The sequence below is a fragment of the Pyrgilauda ruficollis genome, unplaced genomic scaffold (assembly GCF_017590135.1).
Source record: "Pyrgilauda ruficollis isolate IOZ18807 unplaced genomic scaffold, ASM1759013v1 scaffold105, whole genome shotgun sequence".
Lineage (NCBI taxonomy): Eukaryota > Metazoa > Chordata > Aves > Passeriformes > Passeridae > Pyrgilauda > Pyrgilauda ruficollis.
This window is the reverse complement of record NW_024508656.1, coordinates 337,408-355,453: the sequence shown is the minus strand read 5'-3', so window position 1 is coordinate 355,453 and position 18,046 is coordinate 337,408. Positions and strand designations below refer to the sequence as shown.

The window sequence follows — 18,046 nt, the reverse complement described above, 5'->3', positions numbered from 1 at the left end:
GTTCTAAAACATACAAGTCCTCTTCCCCAGACTGCCCAGGCTCCTACAGGATGGCAAAGCTTCCAAACATAGTCCCTACAAACTCACGCTAGTCACCACATCTTGGGAGAAGCTTAAATGAAAATGTGCTAATTTGAGGCCTTTTATTAGCCTACACATATGAAAATTGTTTGAGAGTTCAATAAATGTAAGACCAGAATCAGACCAGAATAAATACCAAGGTAAGTCTAAGAGATTTTTGTCCAACTTAAAACTTTAGTAAATCCCTGAATCTCTAATTCTATGAAAAAAAAAAACAAATAAACAAACAAACACCAGAAACACCCCCCACTGGAGCTGTAAGTACCATATTACTGGCCCAAGCTGGCACTACCCAGAGGCTGGTCATCCCTTAGCCATGTGAGAAATGAATGTAAAATACTGTCATTCTAACATGGAGCCATTTGCACCATTTTGTACATCTAAGAAAACAGGACTAAGCAGTGGGAATCAGACTTGACCTCTTGCAGATATTTTATACATAATTCACCATAAGAGACACTAAGAATATTTTGGCAGTTGCTTCAACGATGGTGAATAAGCTTATCTAGACAAGATTCAGTAAAAGCAAGGTGGGTAGGTTGTGTGCTTTAAAAGCCTGGGCGGGGACAGCTGTGAACAAATTCTGCCCTGAACTTTGCCTCCTGCAAACTTGCCATGACCAAGAAATAAGCCTGGAAAGAGAAACGTTCAGAATGTTAGCACAGAAATTCCTCTATCTCACCAGGGTGTCCAGCTGCCTCCAAGCACAGCTCAAGTGGACAGTATTTCTACAGAGGCAGGAAAACTGCCTGACAAGCTGCCAGGCTCTGAGTCTGGAATTACTGAAGGATGAGCCTCAAAAAAGTTCAGAAGATCTGTTATGCTTGAAAAAGCACCTAAAATGAAAAATAAAGGGCCAAACCCTGATGTCTTTGATCATTCTCATTTGAATAAACTCCTACTGACACAGTCAAGCCCAACAGACAACGACCTCAGAACCTGGCCCTGAGCTCCTCGCTGAAACACATCCAAAGTGCTGGAGTCTCTCGGGTCTGGAAAGAGTGTGAACCTTTCCCGTTCCCGCAGAGGGTTAGAATTACTGCAAGAACAAACCCCGAGGAAGGTATTTTGACGCTCTTGTTCCCAGTCTCAGCTGGACCCAATAAAAACACTGATGTACACAAAAATAACAATAAGGAGAGAATGACCAGCCCGGGAACCCACGTGCTCTCGTGTCTCTGCAGAGCTGCTCCGTGTGTGCCCAGGAACTCAGGACAGAGCACGGGAACCCTGCAGCACTGCCCACCTCCCTCAGGCAACTGCTGGCAGGCTGCTCATCCCCAGGGATGAAGTAGGAGTGATGTCAGCACCACCTCTTTCCGAGGAGTCCCAAACACATAAATCGCTCCCACATCCCAACACCGAGATGGTTTCACACACTCCAGAAGTCAGCCCGGGCTGACACAAACACTGTTGTGTTTGTGAGTGCTCCAGAACGGGGCTGACTGGGACAAATGTGTAAAGCATCTGCAGTATAGGTTGAATTAAGATTATCAGACGTGCCCGATACACAAAGATGTTAAGTTCTACTAAGCAGGGCTCTTACTCTGCACCAGTAAAAGCTAAAATTAAGATAATTAATTTTATGGATCAGAGTATAAGTGTGTCTATGCATTTTCTCAAAGGGACTCATTGTAACATTCACTTCTTTCAGCAAGTGAAAAATATGCTGAAAATAAAGTTGCAGGATGCTCTGGTGTTTTAAGTGGGATTCTTGTGGCTCTGAAACCCAAAGGAGCAAAGGCAGCAACACAACCTACCAGAAGAAAATGTTCTGGCACATGGGGAAAATTCCTTTCTGTTTTAAGATTTTAAGCAGGATTTGCTCTTAGACATGGTCACAAACACAGTTTCAAAGATACCTGACTTCTTAATGCTTGCGCTGCTGAAGCTCCCTTTTGCCAGATAAAAGATAACTTATTATTAAATGAAGTATAGAAAATTGTCACTCTTGGGTCAGAGGATATAAGAGAGTGTGACTATTTTGGAGTAAGGGTTAAAAGATGTGAGCAAGGACTGATCTTACAGCACCTGGGGACATCTGGAACCACCCTGAAGAGTGCCTCATGGGAAGGACCGTGGAGAAAAGTCCTCTGCACCACCCCCTTTGGAGAGGTTTCTCCCTACAGACACAGCACAATTCTTACAACTGTTCTCAGGGCATGAGCAACAGAAATAATGCAACAACCACCAAAAATCAGGTATCACATTAACTCTCCCTTTAACACCTTTGGTTTCACGTATTTATTTTTGGAAACATTTATCACGGGATTTCTCTTAAACTGTTACCCCTAGTCCTCAGCATATGTAAGACTATATACTTCCCTTTTACTGCATTTTAATTGCATGAGAAGTTTTAAAAGTTGGTTTTTTTTTTTTTCTTTCCTGAAGTCATTTGGGACAAAAGGCATCTGGCACTGGGTATTTAAATAAGACGTGTCAGAACTGTAAAATTAGTTTTACGTTTTAATAAAGGTACTTTAAAAATCTCAAATATAATTCTGCATTCAAACCCTAAGTGTTTGGATTAAGAAAAGCAGATCCCATGTTAAATCTTAATATAAAAAATAAGTCAAGTACAGAACTAAGCTAGCCCTCATCTGTGGCATTACAAAGAGCAGCAAGGAAAAGAGGTAACATCTCCAATAGCTTTTCTGGGGGGGGCATTCTGAGTTTAGAGAAGTAGCATTGACAGCAGAAAATCGGTATTATATTATATTTTTTGCTATTTATCTCAGTTTAGAGACCCAGGCCACCTTTAAATCTCAGACTCAGCCCCGTGTTTCCATCCAAAATTCTCTCTCCACTCTTTCTTGTCCTCACTGGGACAAACCATCCTGCCATCCTCTCTCCACCCTGAAGGGGTGGCCCCAAGGACCCGCATGGCAAAAGATCCCTGGAGGTGGCAGGTGCCACACTGGCAAGGGACATCTGTGCTGTAGGTGTGCACCCCACACCCATCCCACCAAACTGGGATTGACAGAACTCACTTAGCTCGGAGGGCTCTGTGATCAGCTCTGCAGTCGGCACAGGATTCACTCCAAGCGCCTGCAGACATACAGACAGAGGACAAACCCAAACCTCCTTCCAACACTCACTACCCCACACCAGCGAGCACATCCCTCCTCCCCACCAGGACACCTTCTGACTCCCCCTCTGTTATCTCCCTCCAGCCTCTGGGGTGCACAGAGAATTGCTCACCCCTACACCTATGCAGACCTGAATATATTTAGGCAGCCCTGCTGGCCACATCTGTGTGCCAAGCCCAAGGACTGGGCTGCCTCCACCTTTGGCATGGGAGGACAAAGACACCTTTGAACCTGCCAAGGTGACCAAGTCTCCCCGTGTTTGCTGCCACCACCTGAACTCAGCAACCACTGCTGGGACACTCATGGCCAGCACCACCAGAACAGAGGAGCCCAAGGACACACCACAGTGGTGGGACGAGAGACAGCCCCTGACCAACAACACCTTCTCCAAGGGCTTTATAGCCCAGCACAAAGCTGCAGCCTGACCTGTGCCAGAAGGGAGCCACTTCTCCATCCAGGACCCCAAAGGAGCACAGGAACCAGCTAACATGGACTAAAGAGCTTCAGTGCAAGCTCCTGGTGGGGAACTACCTGACCTTTACAATCCCTTTCAAACCAAACCGTTCTGTGACTCTGTGGAGTGGCTTTCCAGGTGCTCAGCAGGCCTGGCCCTCCTCTGAGGTCACAGTGTGGATGAGGGGAGCGGGCAGGGAAGTGTCACAGGTGCAGACAGGCTCGGGGCAGTCCCCATCCCCCAGCCATGCTGTCACCTTCCTGCCGCCAGCTGCCCAACCTGGCACTTCACCACAGGTCACCTCTGGTGTGAGGAGTTAACGCTCATCCCCCAGCAGGCGTGATGAAAAGGAGACAAAAAAGCAGGATGCTGGTGAATGACAGCAGTGGGTGGCCCAGCCCTGCACACAACAGGCACAGCCAAGTGTGTCTGGCACCAGACAATGGTTGGGCTGGAGGTGTGTGGGGCGGCAGCGCCAGCGCCGTTCTCACGGCGGGGCACCCGGCCATGTCGCCTCACAAATCCACTCCTCTCCTCACTCCCAGCTTTTCCCCGGGGTTGGGTTTGTTTTTTTCTGTGTTGTCCTTCCTGTTGGGACACTTGCAGCTCTGAAAAGAAAGCAGGTCAAACCCCCTCAAATGGTGTATTTAGAGCTTCCCCTTGGGTTCCCGTGCTTTCCTTGCCATTTCCTCGCTGTGCTGGGAAGTGCAGCTGAATTTTGGGGTAGCAGCCTGACCCCTGGCTGCTCAGGGCCTGATGTCAAGAGCTGCTAATGCATTTTGCATCTGTGCTAGGGGGCAGGAAATCTCAACTTCCAGTGCCAAGGGGTTAATTATAATTTATATAGCAAGATCTCAGGCTGCGGGAATTTTTTTCTCCAGCTAATTAAGAGGTGCAATTACCTTTGAGAATCAAAGGGATATTCTGGTACCCAGCTCTGAGAAGCAGATTACAGGCACTTAAGACACAAGGACATCTTTGCTTTTCTACATGTTCTTAAGTTTTTGATATTGATCATTAACAAGAATTTGTCCTATTTCTCATCCATCATCACAACGTCCTGCTGACCACCTGCTGGAAGCCACTGCAACAGGGCAACACAGAGCATTGCTGCTTTCCCTGTGATTACCTATCCTTCCAGCAACATGCTCAGCTGGCCTATCACCTGCTGCTCAGGAATCTGAGCAAAACTTCCTGCTTATTAATTAACAAAGCTTCATGATGACCTTGAGGTGGGCAATACCTAACAGCCCAGTCTGTGTTCAGACCACAAGCTCAGGACTACTTACTCCCAAAGCAAGCAGTGCATTGATGAATGTTGTATTAATTTAATAATAATGTTTTTATTTTTTGCTAAATATTATTATAAGTAATATTGATACATTGATACAATAATTATTATAAGTATTGTGTTAATTTAGTAATAAATATTACTAAACTGTCCCATGGCAGCTGCTCTGCATTGCCCTGTGCTTACCCAGTCGTGCAGTGCAAACATGAGGGCACCATTTGCAAATCCAACCCCTGCCTACAAGCTCTTCCCATCAGCTCCTTGCCATCATGTTTGTGCAGAGGCTTAACAGTTCCAGCTCTCTCTTCTCACCACTCCCGGAGGTGGCTGCTGAGCCATTTGCAAGGCGTTAATGTAATTGAACATTCAGATGTGGGGAGAGGGGCTTTGGGCTGAAGACAGCAGTGAAAGGTTCTGGAGAACCCTCAGCGTCCTGCTCTGGGGTCTCAGCAGAGTTACACATGCAACAGAGGCTGCAGCCTCAGCCTGGCCCAGAGTGCACAAAAAAATCCTCAGCCATTCGTTGTTTTTTAGGGATGCATTGGGCCATTGCTCCCAGTGAAACTGAGTGCTTAAGTTAGAAACTGGTGCCATTCAGTTGTCAGCAGCCCACACACGCTGCAGGGCTCACACACCCACAGCAGCAGCAGCCTCCACCCTGACCCAGAGTACAGCCAGAAGCAGAGGTGAGGCTGGCAGCGGCAGGAAGACCAACCCTTCCTCTGAAGAGGGGATTCCAAGAAGAAGCTCTGTCTGTGTGGGTTAGAAATGAAACTCATGCTGGCAAAGGCAACAGGGGAGCTCAGCAGCTGGTACCCAACATCAGCAACTCTCTACCATGACTTGATTACGCTGTGGCAGCTTTATCAGGCTGTCCTTTGATGTGCTGACAGCAGCACACTGGCTGTGTTGAACTTGTGGCCATGCAGGTGGAAGCACACACCCCAAAACCACACCACGTGAGTCATTTTGTTAAATGAGGAGCAGATAACACAGCTGACATCTTGGCATGGAGAGATGCCTACTGGCACTGCTGATCTCACAGGAAGCTCCAAGAAGCTCCTTTAGGCCTGACAACTGACTTATCCTGCAGGTATTGCCATCCCTGGAAGCCATCCTTTGGTAGGTGGATACCAGAGAAAGGGCACATCAGTTGTCATGAGCCATTTTACAAGAACATCTACAAAACTACACAGACCTGTACCAAGCAGAGCATTTCCAGTACAACCAAGTCCCCAGACAGAATAATCTGTTTCTCTTCGGAGACTAAGCAAAAATCAGGAAAGCTTTCCTCTGCAAAGGTTGAGAATAATCAGGGTAGAAGAGAGGATGGCAGTTTTTAGAACATTTATTACTCTACACAGGAAGGTATCTTGCTCCTTGTTGGTGCAGGCAATAGGTTGGGACAGGACCTGGCTCAGCTCTGGAAAAAGCAGGAGAGGGATTACAAAACTATGCTTGTTGTCTCAGCTTAACCCACGAACCTGCACAGCATTCAATGAAAAAGTCTGTAAATGCTTCATCAGCAACACGACCAAGCTACATAGGAAAGAAAAAGAAAGGAAGGGCAGATCCAGAGGGAAATAAATTTACTCCAGCATTACCTTTTCCTATAGCTTGCTATTTATTGAAGAAGCAGCAAAAGCTTCAGTGTGCTTCAGGATACAAACGCTGACACGGAAATTCAGAGCCCTGAACCACTTCCAACAGGGAAAATATACTGACCGCAGTCTCTTTGGAGGTCAAACAAAATCAATAGCCTTTCTCTCCAGTCTGTCTCTAAACTAAGCTTCTTTCAAAGACATCCAGAGAAAATGGATCATCTTTTGTTGTTGTGTGTGGTTTTGGGTTGGGCTTTTTTTTGTTTTGCCTTTTTTTAAGTGGTCAAACATTCATAGAAGCATAAGAACTCCTTCCTCCCTAAGCATACTGAAAGGATTGTATAGAAGTCAACACTGCCCATCAGTTTTACTACACAATAGATGAGTTATCCACTTCTTGGGGAGGAAACCAAGCTGGAAGCTGCTTAGTTCTCGGCAAGAGAGGAAAAAATAAATCAATGTGTTTGCTTGATTGGGGTACTTTTAAAGCTGGTTGTCAATTAGTTCAACACAGTTTGCTGTTAGAGAGCACAACAATTTAGCCCCAGGAGCTGAAGTTTGCTGCATTTCCTCAGATTCCTCCTGCTGAGAGACAGATATTGGATGCAGCCAGGTCAGGCACAGAGGAGGAGAAGGGGGGAGGCTGAAGTCACAGCCACAGAGTGAGAGCCTGACATCAGATACAGCCAGTGGTGATGGCTTCCTTCTGTTCCGAGCACACAGCACACCAGACTCGTGTCCAGAGAGGAGCAGAGATGAGAGCTGGCTCTCACCCTGGTACACAGCATGCCTCTCCCCTCCCCAGCACACTTCTTCTGAGATAAACTACAGCTTACACACCCTTGTGCAGATGGTATCATCCGTTCCACACGCGGGGGTCACCCCAAGCTGAGCAAAAGGGCAGAAGGACCAAGTGGGAGGATGAAAAACTTTGCCTATCTCCAATTTTTAAAGTAATACAAATTCTTAAAAATCTCAATACAAAAATCACAAATGGGGACAAATCACAAAAGTCACTTCCCAAGGGTCCCACTGAATGCATCCAAACGAAAATCACTGCCTTCAGAGCAAGGGATCACCAATGGCTTTACCTGCCACTTCTGTTCTGACAAGCAGTGTTGAAAGACACTCAGGCTGAGAAGGCTCTCGAGAGGTGACCCAGCTCAACCCTCTGCTTCGGGCAGGACCACCAGGGCTGGGGACCATCACTTCTCAGCCATGCTCCAGCTGCCCTGCAACAGGTCACTCCGAGCCGGTGACATCCTGATCTAAGCACCCCTAAGGGTGGCATTACTGTGTCACGGGCACGGCTGGAGAGGGACAGACACATCTGCAGCTGACTGGGGCCCCAGCACTAACCCCGGCAGAGTGAGCTGCCCCCGGCCATGACCATGAGACTCTGGTGCCCTCACAGGCACAGGGAGTCACGTTTGCCACAGGCTCCCATTCCACACTGCTGGACTGCTGCTGGCACAGCCTCCACGGGCCGTGCTCAAGTCACGCCGTGTCTCCAACTGCGCTTCCAGGCACAGCACACCCTGACTCAGCGCCGGCCCGCACCCACACCACGGGAAGGAGGGTTTGTTCCCTCAGCCGATGTGAGGGGCACCTAATTTCTGAGCGAACACATTTAGCATCCTATGATAATGCCATGCCAACACGGGTCTAATGGTGCTGGAAGATCCTGGGGAGGCTCAGAACATGCTCCAGCAATGGTGACCATCAAACGTCCGCCCCAGCTCCAGCAGCGGCAGGAACAGCCAAGGCTAGGAGCTAGAAACAAAAGTGCTGCTTCTTTGTAATGCTTTTTATCTCCCCTCCTCCAGCCCCCCCAGGTGGGACAATTTACCCGGTGACTATAAAGCTCTTACATGTGCTTGTTAGCACCCCCAAATTAGTAGGTGTAAAGTCAATATCCTTTTGCCTATTTACTCCTAATGAGTCACCAGTCAGAAACTTCACTTGAAAAAAACGGTTACAAATGCAGATGCCGAAGCAAATGAAATAAAGGCAAGAATCACAAACGTTGCACAAAGGCAAGGGGCTGGGCACACCACACAGCACCAGGCCATTGTCACCGGCTCAAACCTAACAGCTTTGATTTGCCTCCCACCGGCTAAAATGGTTTGAAATGCAAGGTCTGAACAAAGGTGCAAGACACAGGAGGAATGGGAGGCACTGCTGGGCACTTAATCTCCTTTCAGTCTCACACAGGAGCTCCAGGAATGGCTCTGTTGAAGTCGGTGGAGTTTCAGGAGTGTAGGAAAAAGGATAATCAAGCCTGGGCTGTAACAGAGATCCAGCCCTGTGATCCCTACATGCAACCAGCAAAAACCTTATTGGGGATTTATGCTGAAGTTACCTTTAGGCAAGTTCCTTCAGCACTGGAACCTGCACCTACATCACTGATCCCAACAGGATAAGACCAGCTTTTGGGAGCTGCAGTGTTTGCCCTCTAATTAACCAAGGATGTGATTTGAAATCAGGAGCCTGAAGCATCCCCCAGTCTGCTTCAGTACTCACCCCTGCAAACTGTGAGCCTTGCAGCTGTCCCTGGCCAAGCACTGGGGACACCTGGACAATATTTTTTAGATTTATCTGGTGCTTACATGCCATCCTATTCCTAGCCCTTCCCTGCTGCTTCTCTACTCTAAGGTTCTCACAGCCAGAGGCTAGGGGTGACATCCCCTGATGCTACAGCTCCCCTCTCATGTTCCAACAGCCATTTCCTCTCCTGCTTGTCTTTCCAAAAGCACTTGAGTACATCAGATGTAAACCAAAGCGCACCAGTTCAAAGCCAGGGTCCCAAGCATGTCACCCAGCATGGGGCCAAACGCCAAAGGCTCACATCACCATCGAGCTGCTCAGGAGCCCCGTCCGCTCCTTCTCTGCCCCACCAGCCCAGCTTTGGGACGAGGCCAGAGCAGCTGAGCAGTGGAGGAGAGCAAGGACTCCTCTCCAAGCGCTACCTGGGGCCAGACCCCTCCAGCCAGCACAGCTGCTGTCACTGCTGGAGAACACCCAAAACTCACAGCTGAAAGAGACAGGGTCACAGTGGATGGTGGGATTTTGTTCGCATTGCTCGGGGAAGAAAGGCACCTTTTTTGGCAGCTGCAAATGCAGAAGAGGAGAAGGCCTCTGGGCACATCTTTCAGCTCACAGAGACAAGGGCAAAAATATCTGAGCACTTCCCAGTCACGCTCCAAGCTCCACCACTCCAGGCAGCATCAGCAAAGGACAGACACATCCCCAAGGCAGCTACAGCACAACTCAGGGACACAAAGCTCAAGATATATTGAGAAGGTCTCAGCTCCTATGTTCACCATAAAAGCATGAACTGTCTGTTATGGGCATTCAGAAAATACTGAAAGCTCTTCAGGGACCAAAGTGGGCACTATTTATTGCTGGCACAGTTCATTAAAAGGGATGCTCGCAGAGTGCAGCTACGTTCCCCTCTCCCTTGAACCCCAATACCCCCACTCTTCCTCACTGGAAGAAAAAGTAGGTGTTTCCTATTTTTTACTGGGACTTCTCACTGCCTTTACATCCAGCTCACCTTCCACTTCTTGCGAGCACTGCGACCGCAGACGCTCCACACGTGTTCTCCTCTGCATCTGACTGGCAAGCAGTCTGGAAAATGCCAGTATTGGAACGGCCTGGATTCAGCGGTTTCTGAATGCTGATCGGACACTATTTCATTCAAGCCACAGATAGTCATTTTTGGGGGGTATTTTCAGCTCCCTTTTTGGACTCTTCCAGCTTTCCAAGCATCATGCATCAGCAGTTTCTCCTCCTCACAGCTTCATTATTTATCACCTTTCTGCCGAGCCGCGGTGCAGTTCTGCAGGGCCTGGGCACTTCCCTGTTCTTGCAGATGGCCACACAGTGCTACTGGCCTTGTTAATGTTTGCTGTGCTCCACCTTGCAGCTGCGGAAATTCCTGACTATCTGTTTTTTTCAAAGAGCTGAGATGAAATCCGAGTGACTGAAGTGCCTTATTTTTTATAAATTTAACACTTTTCTTGAGGAAACCCCAACCTGAAAACAGGAACAGTCTCACAGCATCTCAAAGCACCAAGTAATTACTTCTAACCAGGCTACCAGTGTGGTCTCCGTTAGCACTGTCTCCTTAGCATCTCTCCATCTGCAAAGCTTTCATCCTGCCGGCACACTGTGGGTTCCGGGGGTTCTGGGCTGAGGAGGGACATACGAGGACACTGAGATTATGAAATTCATGCCACTTCATTATACGTGGGGAACAAAGTTTCTTGTGTGTCCAGTGTCTGGAGGGTACAGCCCCAGCATCCCACCAGCCCAGATCACCCCTCCTGCAGTAGGAGATGCTCCAGGTGAGTGGTGTGGCCAATGCCAACACCACCATGAGTCTCCAGGAACCTGACTTTAGGAATCTCAAACAACAGCCGAGTGAGGTTCCATGGTACCTTCAAGGACAAGTGTAATCTTCACATCAAGTTTTGTATTCCCCATCCTGTCTTTAGTTAGGCAGTTCTTAACAGGATTATTGATATTTCTCATTTATTCCAAATGTTTCTTGTGAAGGAAGAAAATTCTTTAGCCACTTGACATCATGTACGGGAACGTTCCCCCAAAGCAAAATGTACAAGAGCATTTGTTGACAATGTTTTCCTTCCATCTTCTCCAAAGTAAAAGCAATTAAAAACCCTTTTGGAAATGCAGACTAGCATATCTGTAGGGTACTTTTAATCGAGCCCCATGAACCGACTTGAATTAATCAATGACTGGCCAAATGCTTAGACATGGGAAAACCTCAGAGAGCACAAAACAAGGTTTGGTAACAGACACCAACACGGAACAACTGCAATAAACCCAAGGGAGCTCTCAGCATTTGTGCACAGAATCACTCCTGGCCTAGAAATATATTTAAAATTATGCAAACTTCGTCCAGAACTTCATCACAGAATGGTTTGGGTTGGAAGGGACCCTAAAGATCACCTCCCAGTGTCCCCCCAGCAGTCCCCAGCACAGATTTCAGACAGAAGTAATCACTGCACTGACAAGCACAGTGCATTTCCGGAGCCATGAAGGAGAAAGGAAAGCCCTAAGTTTGTTTCTGTGTTATTTCATCAGAGCCAGGGAAGAACATTAACAAAGCAGCTGCTTGACCTTCATGGGAAAGCACCGTAAACACAGCAAGGCAGGAACAGATAACATCATATTGACCTGTCTTCAGGGGCTGGCATTCACGTTTTCATAAAGTGTCTAAGAAGATAAATCACTATACTAATAATATTTGTATTGATTATCTGAACTGAAGCAGCAATCGACTCCATTGTCTCACTTCCTCTTAAATTGCTCACAGATGGGATCCTATTTCCTATTCTGCATTTCTAATGGGAACACTTAAATCACAGTGCAGAATTATACACACACACACAAACTGTTAACAAAAACCCTTTTATGACTTGCATGAAAATAAAGATTTTTCACTTTGTAGCCCACTTTCCACTCCACACAGGAATTAAAAATGACAAATTATCACTAGATCTCTAAATTACCTCTCCTTGTTATTTCTGAGTCTCTAATATTTGCTGACAGACAGACCTGTGCTTTCCAAACCCTGACCAGTGCTTGTGGAGGCTTGTGAAGTTTAGACACAGAGTTAAAAGGAGATTATTTTTTTCCTCATGAAAGTCAAGGCTCTTTAAGCTATCTCAACATCCAGGGGTAGGAAAATCCAAAATCAGTGTGGTGTCAGAGAGAAAATAAATGTCAGGTTTTGCTGTTAGTGCAGGTTCAAAACAAAGACTGTTGCAGAGAGACTGGGCTTCAGGTGTGATGCTGGTTGCAGCAGGAGCTCAGGAGAGCAGCTATCAAAATCAAAAGTAAAGGGAATTGGCAACAAATTAATTGTTCAAAATAGGTTTGTCATGAATCAAAAAGGCTAGGGTTTTTCTCAAACTTCTCATCCTGCCTAAGCAAGGCTTTTCCCCACCCTGGCATGGGCACAAAATATGGCAGAATAAAAACTGAAAATGTCTTCAGTGGCTTGTACAAGATGCTAACAGTGTGTTTCAAATAGAACCCTTCAGAACCACCAGGAAGGTGAGGGCAACAAAGAGCCCTCGCTGCCCAGAGCAAGCTGGGAGCCCCATCCCCATCCCATCCCATCCCCATCCCCATCCCATCCCATCCCCATCCCCATCCCATCCCCATCCCCATCCCATCCCATCCCATCCCATCCCCATCCCCATCCCCATCCCCAGCTCAGGTTTCTGCCTCACACAGAAGCTCCTCCTTGCTCAGCAAAACCCTGAGCTGCCTGAAGCTTCAGCTCATCCCCTCATCTGCTTTCAAGGAGCAGCTTCACCACTGCCCCACTGCAGATGAAAAGGGGAGACGTTTTAAGGAACAAAAAATAACACAGCTCTCGGGGATCGCTGGGCAAGCAGGGAGAAGGCCAGAGCCACAGCACAGCAGCTGCAGGGCGAAGGCTGCTCGGCTCAGGCCTGTCCCCAGGACCCATCTGACTGTACAGCTGCCATGGTGAATGATCATCCCCTATGCTGAGGTCAGCTCTGCCCCCGGGCTAAGTAAGTGAAAATAAATGGTTTAGAAGATAAAAGGTCTTTTAAAAAATTTATTTGTCTTGTTGTGATGTCAAAACTGTAATGGGAAGAGACTGGAGGCAGCGATAGTCGGTTAAATGGGAAACAGCCATCCTGATGGGTCAGCACAATAAATTACAAAGCAGATCCCAGCTCTGCGGGATTTGGGGCTGAACTGCACTGACAGACAAACCCTTGCACGCACCTGTTCCTGGCAAGAAAAGCAGCTTTGAAATACACGTGGAAAAACTGCGGAAATACAGCGACATTTCACAAATCCAAATTGATGTTCGGACTGTATCTCTTATCTTTCTTGCACAGAAATTCTGAGCCTTCCAGCCACAATGAGTTTAGTTTTTTACTCCTGCTCTTTCCAAGAGAGGGATCAAAATTTATTTAAACTATTCCAGGAAGAGGAAGGGTTAATCAGATTTCCCAAGGCAACTTGCTGTTAAGGTGCCAGAAATACGGAGGGAAAGAATGACTTGCTAAAGATGGGACAATGGCGCTGGTATTTTGCATTTGTTTCCAGGCTTTCAGATAGAACAAATGGGAGTCATTAGTGAAATGAGTTTAGGGAGTTCTAAATTAGCTGTCAGGCTGCCAAACCCGAAGAAGTGCTATGTCAGCCATTAATTCTGGAGAGCACCGGATTACCCAAACCTAGGAAGGAATACTGCAAAATTTAGAGTCAATTAAAGGAGGCTATTTTGCTATAATATTTTCCACACATATTACACCTCCTCATGGAACAGAGCCCACTTCTACCACAAACGAAATCTCTGGCAGGATGGAGTGTGGCTGATGTCTAGACAGCTGTAATGTGCTCTCCGTGGGCAGGTCCGCTGGCATCTCAGGGCAGCTCCAGCTCGAGCGGGAGGTGCGGGCTGCAGGGCTCACCAGCAAGTGACACCCGTCTGCCTCAGCGCCTTGCTGCCTCTGTACCGCCCAGAGAAGCACATCTGTGCGGGGCGTGATGTCTGTGCCCAGAACGACCGTGGCATGTGGAGGTCACACCCGGCATCGTGTGCACACTCCCTTCCCTTCCCTTCCCTTCCCTTCCCTTCCCTTCCCTTCCCTTCCCCTCACTTCCCTGCCCACCCCACCGACAAACCCAAGCTTTGCTAAGACCCCACACCCGTCCCACGGGAGTTCTGAGCTAAACCCACTGAACCGGGGAGCCTCAAGGGGCTGGCCCTGCCTCAGTGCCCAGTGCCGATGTACCACCTGTGCCCTGCCCCTTGCTCAGGATGTCCCCAAACTAAGCCTCCACGCTGTAGACTGGAGAGCTTATCAGTCAGGAAGGTTTATAAAACACAGGGTTTATAACTCCTGAGGGACCTGAAGAGTGTTTTTGAAACTGTGATGGAATGGATCCATGGAGCAAACCCCACCTGGAACGTGCCGATTAGAGATGCACTCCCAAAGTCAAAGTTCCCTCCACCGAGAGGAGCAGAGGGCTCTCACACCTCTGCACTGATTGCTATCACTGCTCAGTGCCCCGCAGGACAGCACGACTGGGGACAAATTAAACCAAAAACCCCATGGCTGTGAAATACAAATGAGGCAAAAAATGCCTTCACCCAACCAAGAGAGCTCTGCCTGCCCAACTGCGCCGGATACACAGATCGTGAACAAACAGGATAGAATGTCTTCTGCCTTTTGTGAAATGAAAATAAATGAAAGGATCTAAGGTTTCAGGTCACTGATCCCTCTCTTCCCTATCTGTACCATTTATCGGAGGTAGAATATAAAGGTTCCAGGTCCTTTTTTTTTTTTTTTTTTGTCAGCACTTTAATGGTTGTTTTTTCTCCTTCACCCTTTCATTTTCTGAATGAAAGGACCACTTAGGAACCTGTAGAGTAATAATAAGCTTATAATACGAATATTGTGCAAATAGGAATAAGTGTAAATTCTTTCTGAATAGGTTGAAGGGATTAAAGCAAAAATGCAATTTGGAAATAGATCAGTCCTCTAATTAGTTTATAGTCTGTTAAGAGATAATATTTTGCTCACACAGATCATCTATTATCTAAAGATCTCAGAGCACTTTAGGAACATCAATTAAGCTTTTAAAAAAAACAACCTTAGGAGACAGGTAAGTGTATTTAGATTAATTAGTGTTGCTGCGAGCAGCAGGCATTATTATTAGATTTAATTTAGTCCAATAATTGACTTATCTGTTAATGGATTCTAATTCATCTGAGAAGGGATCAAATCCATCTGACTAAATGGATTACATCGACTCAATTAATTCTATTAACTGACTTAATTTGCCATTTAATAATCTGACACATGGGGCCAGATCTCGGCCCCAAAGAATGCATAAACCAAAAATTACACACCGGAATTATGATGACAGCAGAATTAAGCATTGCAGAGCATGCATTTTGCCTTGCTCATGGCATTTGCACACCTGGATCAAACAATCAACAGGGATTCCTCTGGCCAGATCCCCCGGCCCTGCAGCATCATTCCTCCCTGAGCCACGGCTGGCTGCTTGGAAAGCAGAAGTTCCCTGCCTGAGATCTGCCACCTCCCCTCTGTTCTGGGCATTCTCTGCAACCAAGAGGCGAGAAGTTTTACAGAAATCAATAAATCTTGCAATAAAAGTAACCTCCCTTCAAAGGCAGGACAACGCTCCCATTTGGAAGCTGTATATGTAGGAAAAAAAAAAAAGAAAAAAAAAAGGAAAAAAGAAAAGGAAAAAAGAAACATTTGGACACTATTGTGAATGTAAGGGAAGACGGGAAAGAGGTGCTAAAACATTATTTATTCCGCTATCCTTAAAACGGGCTGGTGCTAAAGGGCTGGTGATGAGCAGCAGGGACCTTGCCCTGCCAGAGCTTCCCACATGAACCCTGAGCCGGCGTGGCCCTTGCTGGATGTCACCTTCTCCTAACTGGACCAGTCACGGCTGAAGCCAGCTCACAGGCACCTTTTCCCACATCTCTTGCCTTTTCTCAAACATTTCTCACGCGCGTTTCTCCTCCTAAAGCCTTCCCCAAGCTGCAATCCTTAGGCCACCAGCCCACATCGCCCTCGCCGTGCACTCGCTCAGCAGGGCTGGGGCAGGAGCCGGTGCCATCGGCGAGGGTGGCACAGCCCGGCTCTGTCACGAGAGGGAAGGAGAGGGGAAGGGCAGGGGGACACTCAGCCATCTGCTGCGTGGGAGGAGAGGTGTCCTCCTCCACATGCAGACCTGACCGGCAAGACGGAGACGTGGATCAAAAGTTTGCAACTGTTGAGATCCCCAGACCCAGTTTAAGCCTCTCTCTGGTCTTGATCAAAGGTTACTCCATAATAATGCCTCAGGGGGAGGGGTTCCTGGCACATAATGAACCCTGTGTCATTGCCTTTGTGTCCAGGTTGGGCTGTAACGCAGATGGTTCTCACTCCAGTAACTCCGACATCTCTCCCCCCTCCATTATCCCAGACAGGAGCTTTGCGTGGTTCCATCCCAGCCCACCGTGTCCCACCTCACTGTCTCCCCGATTATCATGCTCTGAGTGTTCTGTGCCAAGCAGGACCAAGAGCAGATTTCCATAACCTTTCACAGGGCTGGGGGCGAGAAGGCTCCACAGCCTCGGCACATTTGCTGAGGAGGCTCTGGGGGTGCAGGCAAACAACCCACGGAGCACAGCTGGGAGCGGGGTTTGGAGACAGGGAGGGATGCAGGAGTGGGGTTTGGATGCAGGCATGGATGCAGGAGTGGGGTTTGGATGCAGGCACGGATGGGGAGCAGGGTTTGGAGGCAGGCAGGGATGCAGGAGCTCCCGGCCGGGAATCTCGGGCTCTGTCGTGGCAGCAGCGCCCTCGGCCACGAGCATGCTCCCGCACGCGCGGGTTTGTTGTTCAGACACGATTGCATATGTATGAAGGGGACAAGATGGGCTTTGACACATAAATTAGCACTTGTCAGCTGCTCCCGGGAACACTTCCCTGCTGCACCCACTGGAAATGCTGCCTTCTTTCACCGAGAGGAAAACTGCACCACGGCACCTGACAGCCACCGCGGGCAGGAGCCGCACCCGGGCGGCGGCAGCGCCTCGTTTGCACATCAGAGCTCAGGAGGATGAATGCCATAAAATGACACGATAATTAGCAGCCAGGTGGCACTTTTCACTCCTGTAATATCTGGAAATTTGGGAACGACAAAGGACAAGGTTGATGAGGCCTAAGGGCAGGGCTTGCTCTGAGAGAGGGGCTGACCCCACACAAGTGCTTGGGGGGTCACTTCCTACCTGCCAGGTGCTCTCTGGCTGTCGCTTCCCGTGGCACAGCTCACGCTGCTCCTGCACCTGTGCCGGCAGTGGCAGCAGCTGCCCTCAGTGCTCAGTGTGTGCCTCATCCGTCCTGAAGCTTCCTGAGGGAACAACCGCTCCCAGATTTTGACCTGCCCTCCTCGAAGCTCAGCTCCACTTCACCAGTGCTGCCCCAGACAATCCCACACAAATGGTTGATCCAGCAAACTCTCACACACACCTCTGCAGCAGCACAGGAACACACAGGGCTGCATACCCCAAACGCGAACAGAACCAGTGTTCTCAACAGCTCTAAAATCCTCCCAACAGCCAACTAGAGTAAAAGCATCTCAGCAGAAACCATCTCAAAATGAACCAGAATTACAGCATTTTTCATAGCCCAGCCTCTAGCAGCATTTCCAGCATGCTGCTTGTGTGCAAATCACAACAAGAACAGTTGAATGCGCTGCTAGCACAGGGTAAGTACTGTTTTTCCTGCAAGTTCCACACACTCAAGAGATTCAGCTTGAGCTCTGGGGTACTCTCAAAGCTCTCAAAGTCTACTTTCAGTTCAAACCAAGTATCTCACCACCGGAAAAAATGAGAGTGCTTCATTCAAACACTGGATTCACCCAAACACGAGCCCAAGAGTTCATGGGGAAAGGACTTCCCCAACCACCAATTTAGGTATCATTTATG

General features: G+C 48.1%; 1 protein-coding gene across 3 annotated transcripts in view; it reads right to left on the bottom strand.

Annotated features, from left to right (window-relative positions):
- FGF18 (fibroblast growth factor 18) overlaps positions 1 to 18,046 on the bottom strand; it is a 63,574-nt gene that overhangs the window by 22,602 nt on the left and 22,926 nt on the right. The gene's annotated exons all lie outside the window — the stretch shown is intronic.